General features: G+C 39.0%; 1 long non-coding RNA gene across 1 annotated transcript in view; it reads left to right on the top strand.

Moving 5' to 3' along the window:
• Positions 1-9501: 9501 nt before the first annotated feature.
• Positions 9502-17827, top strand: part of LOC110224054 (uncharacterized) — a 61558-nt gene continuing 53232 nt past the window's right edge. The window contains exons 1-2 of the long non-coding RNA XR_013485739.1: positions 9502-9568; positions 10054-10183. This is a non-coding gene — a long non-coding RNA (uncharacterized LOC110224054). The remainder of the gene's footprint in view (positions 9569-10053; positions 10184-17827) is intronic.

Here is a 17827-nt window from a genome sequence, read left to right as displayed (position 1 = left end):
GAGATCTCATATAAGTGAGAAATGTCACTAAAAATACATAAGGCCCTCACCTGCTTCAATTATGAAATTTTGAGCAACCTTAATAGCAGCTCTTGACTCCATACATTCTGGATATCATACTTATTGTGCTCTGTCAAGAAAGGAAGTCTCTGGCTACCATTAAAAACAAAGCAGTGAGTTTCAACTGGCAAGAGCAAAAGGATCTCCCAGATAATGACTTGCCTGGAAGGAACTGCTCTCTAATGAGTAGCTGTTTTCATTAAATATTACGTGGAGCTGAATCATTCTTTTGGATTTTATGAGACACAAACGTAACGCAATGTGCTTTTCCTGAGTAGAAGCTGTTTGTATGATATGTAATTGGTCCCCAGTGAATATCTGTGAATCAGAGATATTTGTACAGATTTGCACACAGCTTTGCACACAACCCTGAAAGGAGATTAAAGCATATTTAAATACTCCTCTCCATCCATCTGGTTTCTACTTCTCTATGGCTCCATCCACTATCCCTGTAATTATCTTAACCACAATGTCCCTCCTTGGCCACCTTCCCCCTATGTCTTATCTCCCTTATTTGAATGTAAGGTCCTTGAGGGCAAAGGCTATCCTCACTTTTTCATTTGTGTTCCTTGCGCTTAGGACAGTGCTTGGCATGGAGTAAGTACTTAATGCATTTTTTCTTCCTTCCTTCTTTCTTTCTTTCCTTCCATTCTTCCTTCTTCCCTCCCCCCTCCCTCCCTCCCTTCCTCCTTCCCTTGACAGCACTGAACTTAGAGTGAGGGGGATACAAGTTCCAATTCCACTTCTGATGCACTGAGTGATCATGGGCAGGCATTCCAGCTCTCTGAGTCTCAGCTCCCTCATGTGCAAAATGGAGGCGGTTAATCCTTGCAATGCCCATCCTCATAGGATTGTTGTGAGGATCAAATAAGGTAACATTGGTGGAGAGCTGTACAAATAATTGCCTGCTATTATATGGAACTTGCCTTTTATTAAACCCAGAAGAGAAAATACTGAGAAGGAAGTTCTAGAGACACCTAACAGATAGGATAAGAAATTGTCTTTCAGTATCACTGAGGCTAGAGTAAGAGGAAATGGGCTTATGTCACACAATCGAATCAAGGATTTAGGGTAGTCACAAAGAAATAAAAAAGTTATAAAATGAATACTGTTATAGACAGGAACTAAATTTTGGATATAAGCTGGTGGCATCATCTCTGAAAGAATTTTATGAACAGAATGATCATCACCTGGATGAGCAGCAGATTGTTTCATTCTTTGGCTTTGTCCTAGCACAGCAACTACCAAAAAAAGAACTGGGACACCATCCTACCTCACTCCACCTCAAGCCCTGAAATGACCTAATATTTTATCTGGGAATGTACAGCTGTGCTTCCAAAAATTCCTAGTATGCAGTGGCACAGCAATGACATCATTTTATTTTCGTTGGAAGTCCTGGCCCCACATGTGCCCTCACAAAAGCTCCATTGTTATCTCCAGACTCAAGCCCGTGCCAGTAGAAACAGCATCTTGGTATTTACTGATACCTGATGGGTATTTGAGCCTCTTTGTCATTTCTAAAGTGTCTCAGACATTCCCTAGAGAGAGGGAGATGTGTTAACCTGGATTCTTGGTGAAAAGGGAAATTATACAGACGCTGTTCCTTAATAAGGATTCTTCTCCATGTTACTCATGATTCAGGTGTGCCCGCACTTTAAATAAATGTTCTTTAAGAAAAATTTGTATCTTTAAAGCATATAAATTAGTAGCTAATGCTTTGTTTTGCATATTAAGTCATGCTTGAAAGGACCATAGAGATCATGGTAGCCCAACTTCCGTATTCTACAGATGCAAACACTTAGATCCAAAGAGTCAAGGAGGCAAGTATTGGGAAATACAGGTGATACAAAAATAAAAGGTATCAAAGTATGTGATCTATTATAAGCTCCTTTTTATATTGCTATGGGAGAGGGGAGCATCTTAAAATATCAAGTTCCAGGATAACCAAGAACATGCTTTAGAAAATTCTCATCTTCCAAACTGTTCTTGTTTGAGCGCAATTCTCCTTCATCAATAGGGTACACAAGACTGAGCTTGAAGTCATATGATCTCTTCTATATAATGAGTATATAGATACCTGTAGTACTTAGCCCATGGGTTGTTTTTTTGGATTAAATGATGAGGTGTGTAAAGAGCTTCACAAAGTTTAAAGAGCTATATAAACAACAACTATTATTATGATCATCACTTTTTATTTCTAAAGTCCCTTCCAATTCTAACATTCTATGACTCTCTGATTTTATGGCTAAATTCAAGAGGCATCCATCCATGTTTCTTGACCCTCAGGAACCTAAATTGAATAATGTAAGCTCCTGAAGGGTGAGGCTATATTTCATTTTTTTCCTTTGCACCCCTAGTACTTAATGTAATAGGTACACAAAACTGGTATTTAATAAATGCTTGTTGCATTGGATTGCATTAGGAAAAAATTTGCTGAGTTTCTGAGGGTTGTCATGCTATTGAAGCTCTCCCTTCTCTTCTCCTTCCCTAATCATTTAAGTGCATATGAGTGTGCTGTTTTTGCATAAAATTCCTTCCATAAAATTCTCTTCTATCACCAAATTAAACCTTCATCTTTACCCTGTAACAGTGCATTTTTGCTCAAGTTTAATCAGAGACATTGTCTGAAAACAAATAGTATAAGTATTGTCTTCTAGAGATAGGGGGGAAAAGTGACATAGGAACATTGAAGGGGGAAAAAAAAGAGTATTTCAGACTAGACTACTGAACATGTATCATTTCCCCCTATAAGTGTCATTAAATTTTTACTGCTTGGTCAAGATGCTCTGATATTTTCTGTAACTTCAAAAAGTTTGAAAATCCTTGCTTTGGTAGTTAAAACATGAAAGGCAATGTGGAATTACAGGAAAAAACACTGGCCTTAGGATCTGGTAACTTGCCTCCTCTTCCAACCCACCTCCCAAGAATCTCCGCAGTGAAGTCACTTAACAAATATTTGTTGAACTGAATGAAACCGAGTAAATATAATTGTTGTATTCGTCACTAGTTGGAGTGAAACTTTTAATTTATTTACTCAACTGCCACTTGAGGGAGGGGGAATGATTAGTCACATTGGTTAGAGGAAATAAGGTTGATTTGGGATCAGAGCACCTGCCATTGAGCTCTAATTCCACTGCTTACTGTGTGATCTTAGGCAAATCACAAAATCTCTGCCTCAGTTTTCTCATCTGGGAAGTGAGGAGATTAGACCTAATGACCTCTAAGGGCACTTTCAGGTCTAAGTCCATGATCCTATGATCCTGGCTGTTCCTTATTTTTTTGGTCCCTTCTTTTAACCACCCCCCACCCCAGTCACGCACAAAAAATGGTAGAGATGAGATAGCCCACCATAAACTCATTTTCGATAATTTCTTCCCCATTCCCTCAGAGCCTATTTTCCCCTACAAATGTTTTTAAGTTGCAGAATTCTCTCTGTGAGAGGCTTTCTTGCAGTCCAGCTTAAAGTAAAGTTTATTCAACAGTGAACAGAATAACCTGGCTGGAAGTGTTTTTAAACACAAAGAACTGTGATCTCTGGCCCGGGCACGTGGGGCCATCGGGAAATTCAAACTCTTGGCAGAATTATTGTATTTTCCACCAACGAATTATTGCAGGAAAGCAGTTCATGAAGTCAAGACATATATTACTGGGCAGGGAATACCATCAGAGGCAAAAACAAACACCAAGGGGAAAGAAGTATTTTACTTCCCCCCCCTCCCTCCCCCTCATCTCATCTCGAAGATGTTGACCACTGGAAGCTGTTTCAATAATGATATCTCAAACTGATGACAAGGTTTTCTCAAACCATCCTTGCCATCCTGGGTTTTTTTATATATATTTCCTGAGGTTGACAGTCAGAAGGCCAATGAAAAATAAAAAAAAGGAAAGTCCTTGATACAAGGCAGGATATGACTGAATGTTGTCCTGCAGAGTTAATACTTTCCTGATAGACAAACGTCTCAGTTCTGCTTCCATGAGGTTTGGGGCTGTAACTGTGGAGGAGACATTTACTGTAGGATTATGAGCAAAAGGATCCTATACTGAATTGTAGGGTGTTTTATACTCAGATGGGAGAATCTGGGAAGTATTAACCATAGGTGTGATTTCAGTGACTCAGGGAAGGAATTCTCACTGAGCCTAGATTATTTGGAATACTGTAGGTAAGATTATAGAATGCCATGGCTAAATACAGAAATGTGCAAATTTTCCTTCATTTGATGGTTGATACCTGAATTCCACCATGAAGGCTTCATCTAAGTACAAGCCAGTCTAATCCAATTCAACAAACATTCATATATAATGCTGAACTTGGAGTCATGAAGAAAACTGAGACTCATACACATCATGTAACCTTATGACCTCTGTCTGCTTCAGTTTCCTCATCTGTAAAATGGAGATAATAATAGTAGTACCTACCTCTTCAAGTTAGCAGTGAAGATAAAATGAGATAATATTTGTAAAGTGCTTTGCAATCCATGAATGTTTCAAAAAAGCTTAAACGATAAATGTTAGCTATTTCAATCAATAAACATTTACAAAGCACCTACTATATACCACACATTATGCTATGTGCTATTTATGAAGCACCTACTATATACCCCCTTTATCTTAAAATTTCATTCCTGTTAAAATATAAAACAAAACAAAAAATTCTACCCAAGTGACAGTTTATGCTATCCAATTCTATTATCCCAGGTTCTAATCCCAATTCTGCTACTTAATGAATTGGTGAAGAAGCAAAAAAATCTAAAGTGATCTTAGGCTGCTTTAGTAAAACAATAGGGTCCAGGGGCAGCTAGGTGGCACAGTGGATAGAGCACTGGCCCTGGAGTCAGGAGGGCCTGAGTTCAAATCCAGCCTCAGACCAAACACTTGGCACTTACTAGCTGTGTGACCCTGGGCAAGTCACTTAATCCCATTGCCTAGCCAAAAAAAAAAAAACACAAACAAAAAAAAAATAGGGTCCAGATGAAGGCTGTGATCATTTTGCTGTTCTCTGCCCTTGCACCATGTCTGGGATATTGTGTCCAATTCTGAGCTCCAAATTTCATGGAACGTATCGACAAACTGGAATGCACGCACAGGAGTGGTCATCACGATGTGGAGGGAACCAGAGAACTATGTTTATTGTTATGCATCCTTTGTTCTCCAAAAGGATCAATCACAGTCAGGAGAGTAATGTCTTGACTTACAAGTGAATTGGATTTAAGTGAGTCAGAGCTTACAAAGTCATCAGCCTCACTCTCTCCTTCAGAGTCATCAGAGTCTAGTGACAAGGTGTAAGTCAAGACGATTGGCAATGCCCCCACAACAGAGACCTAGGAGGATCTACTAAAAGAAGTAGGCATGCTTAACCTAGAGGAGACTGGGTATTGGGTGAGGTGGGTACATGATAGCTATTTTCAAGCATTTGAATGTCTTTCATGTGGAGGAGGGCAACAACGGATTGATCATAGGGCCTGGAGTCAAGAGGAACTCTTCCTGAGTTCAAATATATGTGACCCTGGGCAAGTCACTTAACTTTCTTTGCCTTGGTTTTCTCATCTGTCAAATGAGCTGGAGAAGGAAATGGCAAACCACTCCATTATTTTTGCTGAGAAAACCCCAACTGGGGTCACAAAGAGTTGGACATGATTAAAACAACTGAAAAATAACAATAACATGTGAAGGGGAGATTAGCCTTGTTCAGTTTGACTCTAGAAAGCAAAACTAGAAGCAATAGATAGACGTTGTTGAGAGGCAGATTTCAAATTGTTCTAAAGAAATGCTGCTGAATGAACAACTCAAGTTATCCCAAAGTGGGGTGTGTTGCCTCATTAAATAGGGAGTCCCTCTCATCCCTGCATCTTCTCCATATTGCTGAGGAAGCAGGATGAACATTCATTATGGTAGAGGTGATTCCTCTTCAGACACAGATTGGACTGGATAGTTTCTTAATTCCATTCCTACTCTGAGAGTCCATGATTTTGTGATCTCTAAGGCCCTGTTTCCCAAGCTATCAAAAGAGTGGTAGGATGAGATGATTTCTGAGGTCCTGTCTAGTTCTAAAATTCTAAAAACCTATACCTTATGCCTTAGTATGCTGAAAGATGTAAAGCAGGTTCTGATAGGGGTCAGGAGGACAGATAAATAGGGATTCTGGATATCAGGGAGAACAGGAGGGACAGTCTTCAAAAGAGATCAATTGACAGATCCAGGAGGTAAGAAGAATCCAAGGCACACTTTCCTTACTTTGTTTTATTGTCGAGGATTGGTATTGTTTGAGATGCATCATGAAAAATAAAGTGACCTGGGTTCTAGTTCTTCCTCTGATAATACTGGTTGTTTGACTAGGGCAAGTCTTTTAACCCTTCAATGACTTAGGCAATCCTCTAAGCCTGCAAGTTGCAGAGAAGGTGATGACTTGCATTGGGTAGAAAGAATTTAGTCATCTAGAAGTTCCCTATATGCATGGTCTACTTCTAGCCCCCTAGCCCCTAATTAAGATACCACGTATTTCTATACAAACCTTCTGCAACAAAAACCTTCTGCAAAAGCTATGTCTACACTGTACCAAAACATGAATAGAAAGTCAGCTACCCAGATATTTTGTTCATCAATGCCAAACATCTGGATTCTTTCACCCTTCCAAACATTCATATCACATTTTTCTCCTTGTAGCCATAAGAGGCCAACTGAGAGATTGCCAGCACATTTTTTCTTTTCTCTAGTAGGTTTGCACTTGTATTTGTAAGGTCATAACAACAGAAAACAAAGATATATTGGCAGCAAGGCACAATGCCTTGCTCTTAGTAGGTGCTAAATAGCTATGTGTTTAATGAATGAGCATCTAAAGAATTATGTTATTACTCTGCAAAAAGCCAATAGCCCTTCTTGCAAGTAATGTTTAACTAACTCGTAAGCTAGCTGACAGTTTTCAAGTCTAGCCCAATTAGAATTAGTAGAAAAGAATTTTGTTGGTCAAGATTTAGCTTTACAGAATTTGCTCAGTGAGGACCTGCTAAGGCTAGACATGAAAACATGCCAGGGATGCAAGATTTATCTTTGAATGTGTGTGTGCGCGTGAATATGTACATGTGTATATCTGGGTACTGCATATACTTTGTACACACATGTATGTGCATGTGTGTTATATGTGGGTATGCTGTCACTTGGATACTTTTGTATGACTCATATGAATTCCTATGGAGCTGCTCCCACAAGGACCTGGGATCTAGGGGGAAAAGATGGCATCTTTCCTCCTACTTTGTGCTGCTATGCTGACGCACACTTTATTCCAGATATTACACTTCTCTAAGTGCTTGAAGAGAATGGCTGGGTAGATATTTGGGGAGCTCCTTGTTTAGAAGGCAAAGATATAGTAAAGGTGATTTAAATTTTTCATTTCATTCCAGGATGCTTTCCAACGCTTCTGTAAAGGTAGACCCCAAAGTTCTAGGGTAGGCTCTTGGTAATTAAGAAGGGGAATTAAAAATTAACACACATGTGTGAGCATGCATGACTATGTCTTCTATCTGCCTCACTCCCCGTCCTGAACTGGTTACCTAATTTAGGTTCCATTCTGGTGTACTTTGACATTCCCTGGAATTATAATTCAGGATATTTTCCTCATCACTGTCTTTCTCTCTCATCAATATGTTTTATCAGGACCCATTTGTTATCACTCTATAGCTTCAGTTTTCACTTTATTTTCAAGCAGTGCAAATTTACCACCTATGGCCTTGAGCCTTGTATCATTTGTCTTGTTGCAGTCCCAAATCGCAGCAGCTGTGTATCAGGCTGATAATTCCCTTCTGAGACCTAGAAGTTGCTTGCTCTGCTACATTCAACTCAATGGGACTTAATCTTAAAATTAGTGAGAAATATCTTTAAAAAACACTGACGTGTTTCATTTGACTTTATCAACAATGGACTTATTTCTCTAATGTAGGGCAAGCATTAATAATGGTTAAGTGTTTCAACTGTGGTTTCATGCTGAAATTTATGAAGCATAGCTTATTAGTTGTAGTGATGACAAATATTTATATAGGGCCTTAAAGTCTGCAAAGCATTTTAGAGAAAATTTCATTTGATCCTCACTGTAACTATGAAGTAGGTACTATTAATATTCTCACTTTTTAGATGAGGAAATAAGAATTAGAACTTTTAAGATATGTCGCATTCATTTCAAACATTCCAATTCCAAGCCTGGAAGGTCATAGTCAACAAGCATTTATTAAGCACCTACTCTGTGCCAGTTAATTCTAGCATATTTCCTTTTTTTCCTTCAAACTTTCCTAGGCCCCAATTATCCATAATTGTAGAAATCTTAGGGGATGGTGTGGGAGGAGAAGTAAAAGAGGATTTATTATCTGAATATCTCAATTAATGACTAATCTTCCATCTCATGTTCTAGGTTTGGCAGGTTCCTGTTTCCTGATTCAGGAATGGCTCTTTAAGAAATCTAAATACTTTGAGGGTTCTCAATTTAAAAAAAATATATATCATAAGCAGCTGACCATTTTATTTGATAGATTTCAATGCTTTCTGGCAGCTATATTGAATGTGGTAGAGTCATTCATTTCCTTTCTCCTCAGAGTCAATTAAAAACTTTTCAGCTATTGTCTCCATTTGATTCTCATTTTCTTTTTTCACATGGTTACTTATTTTATTCTTGGCCTTTTTCGGATTACTTGTTTATGTATGTATTACTTGGGAGTTGCTATTGTTTAAAATTTTCTAACATACCTAATTTAAGTGTCCTTTGCCAAAAACAAACAAACAAACAAGCCATAAAGTCTTGCATCTATGTAGGATATTGTTGTACGTTTTATGATGTGTGCTACTGAAATCATAGCTAAGAACCAATGTACATATTGGATGATTGAAATAAAAATTGCCGAATAGTCTATTTGCACGTGTTAATTTATTTTCCTTCTTTCATCATAATCACCAGTCCCAGTATCTGAGTTACTTAGGGCTACAATAGTAGTTCAAGAAGCTAGCATTTTTAATCCAGGATAAAATCGTTTTTCCAAAAGTCATTATTAATGAATACATTTTCATAGGATAATGATTTCTTAAAGTAAACTATTGTCTGGAGATAATAACCTTTCACACTTCTTATGCCAAATTCTCTATAGAACACATTCATGGGAGTCCACTAACTAAAAACATTTAAGGTTGGGGTTTGCATTTAAAACATGAAGCAGCTGATGAAATTGTCACTCTCTCTGTGACAGAAAAGAGTAAATTTTTTTGCCTCGTGTTTTTAGCCAGAGAAAGAGAACAAAGTGACCTGTGAACTGCCCACCAGACATCATCTGTGAATATTAACAATAGCTCTAGAGGAAGAAAGATCCAGGAAGTTTTTCTAAGGAGAAAAACCACAAAACATAAGAATGAAAAGAGCCCAGAACACTTCGCAAATTCTTTAAAATGACTCATCAGACAAACATGTCAGTAATTCCAAGATTTCACCAGATGGCTGGTTTGGTGTCAGTCTTGATTCTTCAGTACTCAAGTGGAGGTAAGCCATCTTTCTTCTTTTATAATACAGTTTATCTTGTCCTTTTTTACAGTATGTGCAAGTGAGAGGTGTATGCTAGTAGGCCTGTAGAAATTGACTCTTGAAATAATACTTACTCAAACCCTGTGCAGTAGGTCAAAAATTTCAAGTGGCAAGTCATTTGATTGTTTTCTGGCCCAAGTACATGAGGGAGGAAAGGGCAGAGTCACAACTCTGCCTATAATAGTAGAAGTACCTCTAAGGTTCTTGCTGGATTTCAGCTTTAAATATCATATTTGGGGGAATATGCAGGTGGAATAAATTCAGATATTACCCCTAAATTCTATTAGATGTTACTCATTACTCATTTTTATTATCTATACTGCTCATGGACAATTGTCAACTGTCTTTTGATACTTACTGTGCTTTATTTATTTGATGTATCATTATGTAACACACATGATTTAATTCTGTATGTAATCATTATACCTTATGTTCCCAACTAGACTGTAAGCCCTTTGGGCAAAGACACCGTGTCTTATACCTGCACTCTTACAATATTTGCTGATTCATCTCCCTACCTGTAAGTCTCCACTCTCCAACCGAACCTCCACAAGTGATATTCCAAAAGCAAAGGTATGGCCATTTCATCCCCTGCTCTAGCAGATCCTATTGCCTCTAGGATAAAATATAAGATTCTTCTGTTTGGTATTCAAAGCCCTTCACAATCTGATTCTCCATACCTCACCAGTCTTACTGTGTATTATTCCCCTTCGTGCATGCTGTGTATCCACCTAAACTGGCTTACTTATTGTTTCTCATATCTGACACTACTCCAGTCACCTAGATACCAGACACTGAGGTCCTTTCTTGAACTAAACTGCCAAGCATTCAAACTCTACTTCAGAGAGTGCAACTCCAATGGGCTGGCCATGCTGTTCGAATACAAAATATATGTTTGCCAAAACACAGGGCAAGTGTTCACATGGTGGTCAGAAGAAGCGATACAAGGACACTCTCAAGGTCTCTCTTAAGAACTTTGGAAGTGATTGTTGTGACATGGGAGACACTGGCACAGGGTCACTCAGCATGGCATGGCCACATCAGAGAAGGTGCTGTGCTCTATGAGCAAAGCAGAATTGAAATAGCTCAAGAGACACGCATGGTACACAAACTTAGGGAATCTACCCCAAAGGTTCATACGGACTATTTGTGCCCGACCTGTGGTAGAACATTCTGAACTCTTATTGGTCTGATCAACCATAGTTAGACACACTAAAACTTGACTCCAGCATAGTGATGTTACTTTGGTCCTCTTCAAAAACAAAGGACAAAAACCAACCAACCAACATTCATGAGTGTATATGTGTGTGTGTGTGTGTGTGTGTGTAGACACACATGTATATGTATGTACTTGTGCAAGACTATCATTTATTTCACTATCAGCTTGTAGTTCTAAAGAAACTAGAGCATCTAGGGCAGGGTCATCCACCAATGGCATGTGTATCTAAGATGGCACACGGTCTGCTTCTCAATGGACCTCTGGCTACTTTCCACCATCTCTTTTACCTCTTGCTTTCCTATGTTCCTGCCCTTTTCAAGAGTTAGAATATTCCTGTAGACCCCCCCCAGCTCCCCCAAAATTCAAGAGAATGTATTTCACATGTTCTCCCCCTCATCCCTAATCAGTCCATCCTTAAAGTCACCATATTTATACCCCTGCCATCAGTGGTTGGAAATTATAGATGACATTAAAATATTACTGATCACTGTTATGGAACATCCATAGTGATTATGTTGCATCTAACTGATTCAATTTGGGGTTTTCTAAATGGTGCTAACAAAACTGGGGTTCCCGTAGAGTTCAAGGTACATCACATTTTGGAATTATATTTCAACTGTGCAAATGGAAGTTGTTATTTAAAAGAACCCTCAGATATAAATTAAATTAAGTTCAACAAGTATTTATTGAGTTCCAGTCAAGAGCCGTTTTGTAGTGAGTATAATTGTCTCCTGACTTATCAGTTTGTCCGTTTGAATTTTTCCACAACAAATTCCATTAAAGGAAGATTTTATTTGAAAGCTTATTTATTTATATCATGCATAACAACATGCTTTGCAGCCAGTCATAGGAGGCATTATTTTCATTAATGATGGGTGGATACCTTTCCAGTTTTAGAACTGAACCTAAAACCAAAATGTTTAGATCACTATATTTTGTACTTCCAGTTTTTGGCTGCAGCCAAAAGTTCATGAAAGAACTAATGCTTGTGGAATTTTCAAATTGAAATCTGCAACAGCAAGAAGTTTGCATAATCTTTAGCTAAAGACTAAATACTCTTCTGATAACTTCCATGAATCCATGTGGATGAAGGAGAAATGAAACACTCTGGCTAACAGGAACCTAACTCTGGTCAACTCTTCCTATAAGAATGAAAGGCATGCATGCCTGCAGAAACAAGACAGGATATATGTTGCATATTAATTTCCCTATGTTTTTGGAATTAGGGGATTTTAATGGAACTCTACATGTTTGTTCCAGCTCCTTGGATAACAATTCTCTCGGAACTGGTACTATGGGGAAGTCTGTCAGAAAGATCGGCTTTACTGAGGCCTCCCATCCCTGGTTTATAAAAGATATGACAGGAAAATGAGCCTAATGACTAGGACTTGCTAGTTGATACTCTGAACTTATGACAAATTCAAGTCTTTATTGTAGATACTGGTTGTGAAGAATTTTGACTTTGGCAAATCAGACAGAGAGAATCCCAGCCGATCCAAGATGACTGTCCTTTGTTTGACATTGCTACCTCTGTTCCCATTCTTTCTCAAAGATAGCAGAATGATCAGGAAAACCCTAGATCAATTTGTCTAGGGCATCTTCTATGGTGATAAGCACTCATGCTGTGGTCCCATGGGGATATATCAGCACTGAAGGACTTGTGTTTTGGGATAAAAAAGGTACTTGTGAGTGAGGAAGGGCTTTGTCAGAGATGATTGAAAATTGTTGTACAGGAAGGGAATGTTTATCCTAGAAAGTAATTTCAAAGTTCCCCTTGGTATTGACCTCTAATCAATCTACCACCAACTAACAAACATCTATTAAGCAATTCCTATGTACTAAGCACTGAGCTAATCATTGAAAAACAAATGAAAAACAAAAAAGAAGGAAAAATAATTCCTGCCCTAAAGAAGCTGACATTCTAATGGGCAGGGACATTTCGATGAAATCATGAGATCATAGACACAGAATTGAAAGGGTCCTCAGAAGTCACCAAGCTCACCATCCTCCTTTTACAAATAAGGAAATTGAGGCCCAGGAATGCTAAGTTCATTACCCAGGATCATACAGGCAGTAAGCATCAGAGGTGAGATTTGAACCCAGGTCCAGCACTCTTTCTCCTATACCACACCACCTCTCTAATACCTCTGTGTCTTTTTAAAGTGAGGCTACTAATCCATTGCCCTTTCTCTGCTCATGGGAGTGTTGGTGGTATTCATAATAACCATACTCTCTTCCAAGGTCTCAGGGTCTGGCACTAACTTCTCCAATGATTCAGGGACAATTTCCTCCTTTTAGCTTCATCTCATAAGGAGAACTCAGTTGTCTCACCCACAAGAGAACTTTCCTCTGTGTCCTCCAATCTGCAGGCCACAGAATCAGGGCTTAGAGGACAGGGGAGAAAACATTTATAAGCATTTGGGCAACACAGTGGTATGCTTCAGACCACTAGGAAAACCTCCACTCACTTCTTACTGGAGTAGAAAGGGGTTTTAGTATACATTATATTGTATTATCTTTCATAAAATTATAGAGCTTGAGCTTGAAGGAACTTCAGAAACCATCTGATCCAACACTCTCCTTTTTACAGATAAGGAAACTGAGGCCAAAAGTAGTTAAGTGACTTACCAAACATTGTACAGGTAGTAAGTGCCAGAGGTAGTATTTGAGCAGAACATTTATTTAATTTCTGGGAAATGAAATAGTTCTTTTGAAACAACTACCATCCTCCCTCTCCTATCCTTTTAATCACCTCCCTCCCCTTTTATTATCCTTCTCTTTTCCCCTCTCTCTCTCATTTTCTTCCTTTCTCTCCCTCCTTACTTTCCACTCCAATGTTGAATAGGTTTTCAGGAATTCTCCAAAAATGAAACTCATTGACACCTTTCGTAGTTAGTGAGCTGGTTTCTCTGGCATTGTCCTGTGGGACTGAGGCAGGCCCTTCGCTGCAGGGGATCACCTGCTGCTCTGAGCAATGGTCCAGAAAGCTCTGATTTAATCTGACAGGCATCTTTGTTGATTCAAAGGAATTCAAGCCTGGTATTTTACCCCTCCAGTGCTAAGTCTGACTCTGTCTGAGGCTGCAGAGTCCTCTTGTTGAGCTCAGGGATGGACTGAAGACCATAACCACCAAAAGGAAGATCTAGAGCCACTTGAGCTCTAAACAGAAGCAATACTTGTTTCTCTACTTAGAAACTAACAAACAGAAGAATTTTAAAATACCTCAAACATTTGCCACCCTGAAAGACCCATAAAAACTCCCACATAAAGGACAACTGCAAGAGTACCTTAGATCATCTTCCTACAGTCACAGAGTACTGCAGATACAGTGAGCAATTGTATCTCCCAACATAATTGGGACCCTCTTAAAATCCTTAGGGCTTCAGCAGGGAAAACTCATTTGTAAGAGAAAGAGCTGAATGCTTACAAATAACTCCTTTGGCGTTTGTTTCACTGGAAACTCTGGTCTACATCTCCAAGTTGGTGGCTCCCTGAGATGACCTGATTTGCTACGTTGCCTTCCTGTCTAGGAACCTAAATAATGTCTTCTCTCTAAGGTTGTCTAATTCATTGTTAATTAATGATTTAATTCAGAGGTAGTTGATTCACTGACTAATCAGACATAATGTAGACAGGGTCCATGGATCTTGATCCTTCTCTGTGCCATGATAAAGATTGGATCATAAGTCTTGACCTAGAAGTGACCTCAAAGACCATCTAGGCAACCTCCTCATTTTACAATTCAGAAAACTGATGCTCAGGGAGTAACTTGCCCAGATCATTCAGGTAGGTAATGTCAAAAGTGGGATTCGAACCCAGGTCCTCTTATTCTACAACCAGTGCTTTTTCACTGCCTCCTAACATGACAGCTGTTCAAGAAACACTTACTCAAGTCAAATCAACAAGCATTTATTAAGCACCAACTACATGCCAGGCCCTGGGCTGAGTTAAGAATGCAAAGAAAGGTGAACAAAGACAAAAAACTTCATCCCTGCTATCCAAGAGCTCTGGGAAATGAAACAGTTCTTTTGAAACAACTACCATCCTCCCTCTCCTATCCTTTGAATTGCCTCCCTCCCCTTTTATTATCCTTCTCTTTTCCTCTCTCTCATTCTCTTCCTTTTTCTCCCTCCTTGCTTTCCACTCCAATGTTGAATAGGTTTTCAGGAATTCTTTCATCCCAGGACCTACATGTTTGTTGAAAAACTTTGATTAAAATTCTCCTTGTATAAATATTTTAAGGTTAAAGCCTGAAACCTCAACTATTAAAAATAATTTATTTAAATAGCATATTATATGATGCTACCAACCTTCTTAAGGATAGGATAGCAGCAATAGCTACTTCATGGATAGCAACAGCTCTTGAAGGATTACCAAAGGCTTTACGTACATATGATCCTTACAACAGCTCTTTGAAATATTATTTGGGTATGATCACTATATATTATATACTATTATATATGGGCATGATTATTTCCATTTTCCAGATAAGGCATCAGAGAAGCAACTTCCTTATGGGCACACAGCTACTAAGGATCTATATTTAAACCCAACACTTGGTCCCAGATCCTTCCTAATTCCAGGTCAACCACCCTTTGCCTTACACTGAGCTGCTTTATGAATTGCAAAAGAACAAAAACAAAACTGAAGTTGGGAGGTGTGATGAATGCCAGTAAGCAGATGGACCAATACAAGAATCCATTCTTTTGGGATTTGGGTCTAGTACTGATCACACCCTATCCCAATTAAGCAAAAAGCAAGAGAAGCCTTTATTAGCTTTCCAAGAGCCATCCAGAAATGTCTAAGAGCCCTGAATAAGGCACCCACAGGAGAAAGGTAAACGAGGTATGAACTTTGAAGACCCCTCCTAGCCACAAGAGCATGCCTGGACATTTTACAGTGTGCTCATTTCCTGGGCAACTCAGAACATAATATTTTCCTGTTTTCTGTCCTAGAGAGGCTTCTAGTTGGGGCTACACCCAGGCTAAGCACCCTAGCACTGTTGATTTTCAAGGACTCAACAGGTCCAGACCCATAGGCTTCATGATTTTCAGAGCCATTGCCCAGGCCTGATTCAGTTAGGACCTCATCCAATTTATCATTTAGCAATGATATTTGAGTATTCTTGTTCCAAATCTCTCTCTCTTTCTCTCTCTCTTTCTCTCTCTCTTTTCCTCTCTCTCTCTCTCTTTCTCTCAAACACACACACACACACACACACACACACACACACACACACACACACACACGCATACATACACACACACCCCAGAAATCCAGGGCCACTTGATGCCTTAAGGCTTCCCACAGAAAAAAAAAAAACAATTTTCCAGCACAATTCCACAGGACAAACCTTATCATCCATACCACAGCACAGGCCCTTCAGATGGCTGATGTTAATTTAAGTGACCAAGTAATTGAAGAATGAATCACTGGTATTGTTTGCTCACATTAAACAAAATGAATAATGACTAAAGCCTTCAGGAGAAGAATGGCCTGGTGATTCCCCAGAGGTTTCATAATTCTTCCATAGTCATTAGTTTCAGTGTCTCTATTTCAAGGCCTTGTGTGTGCCCTTCTGGCAAATACTATATTTACAAGAACCATCTTCAGACACTATTTTTGACTCATGGGATCATTTTTGAGACCTTCCTCATACCTCCTGAGATGACTTTCCTTTTATAGTTATAGGTCATGGGAATCTACCTACCTTATCTCTAAACTCTTTGAAAATCCCTGTTCTGTAGGGCACATACATCAAACACTGACTGGCATCCCCCTCCTTACCAGTGATAGGACCTAGGATACCACTGTCTCCTAGGGTTCTTGGCATTTTCATTTCATCCACCAGTTTCTTCTTATTAGTCAGAATCAACTCCAGCTAACTGTCCCTATTGTTACTTCCCCTATTTTTCTGAAAGATGACATGATTTAGCAAAACAAATGGAGACTCTATCAGCTTACTTGGTTCTTCACAAAGGTGTAGTATGGAGCAGTGGACCAATACAATCATTTCATCTTCAAAAAGGATAGATATAAAATACTATACTCTAAGGTCTCATTGTGGCTTGGAGTTAATTCTGGCATTTCAAAAGCCAGCCTAGAAGTGCACAAGCTCTCTCTAGTTTTCCTAAACTAGGAAGTCTTCAAGGATGGTCCTAAGAATGGACTGCAGGTGCTGTCAGGACCTGCTGAGCTGTGTACAGAGTGTCAGAAGTAGTGGTCTGGTCCCTAGGTAATGAAGTCTTTGGCCATGGCAGCCCATTGGATTAAAGAAAAAATTAAAAATGACTCATGAGTCTATGTACTTTCTTCTGTCTCTGTGGCAAAAATGAAGAGTACCAAGAAAGGGGCAGAGCATGACATAATTTTTAGACTTTGTATAAACCTGTCTTGCTAATATTCTAAATGTGAGATGCTTGTCCAATAAGTCCTCCCAAGTTGGCATGGTGCCAGAAGAATTATATAAATTTATAAAAATACTGTAAATAATTATTATAGATAAACCCAGAAAATATAAGTAATTTTTAGCTAAATGGAAGGTGGCTCACATTTTTTGGAAAGGCAAAGAAATGAGTTGGCTTGTACTTCAAAGCAAGGAGAAGTATCATTCATGGATCATCTCACTTTGCAGTGCTCATGATGAACATGCTCCAAAAGGTCAGCATAAAGGTCACAACAGCTTATGTGCCAGTATCTGTTATGTGCAATGAGCAGGTGAAGAAAGCCTGTGAACAACTGGACAAGAGGCAGCTAGAAGGCACAACAGATAGAGCTTCAGCCCCGGATTCAGGAAAAGCTAAGTTTGTATCTGGCCTCAGACACTTAATACTTGCTAGCTGTGTGACCCCGGGCAAGTCAATTCCCCCCATTGCCTTGCAAAAAGAAGAAAAGAAAAGAAAATAAAAAAAAAACTGGACAATGTTATCTAAACAAAGTCAACATGTGCCTTGACATTTGGTAATTTCAATGTAAATGTGTGCACGAAGGAAGGAAGG

Source organism: Phascolarctos cinereus, unplaced genomic scaffold, assembly GCF_003287225.1.
Source record: "Phascolarctos cinereus isolate Bilbo 61053 unplaced genomic scaffold, phaCin_HiC Scaffold_4;HRSCAF=312, whole genome shotgun sequence".
In the NCBI taxonomy this organism is placed as follows: Eukaryota; Metazoa; Chordata; class Mammalia; order Diprotodontia; family Phascolarctidae; genus Phascolarctos; species Phascolarctos cinereus.
This window is presented reverse-complemented; position numbering and strand designations above follow the sequence as displayed.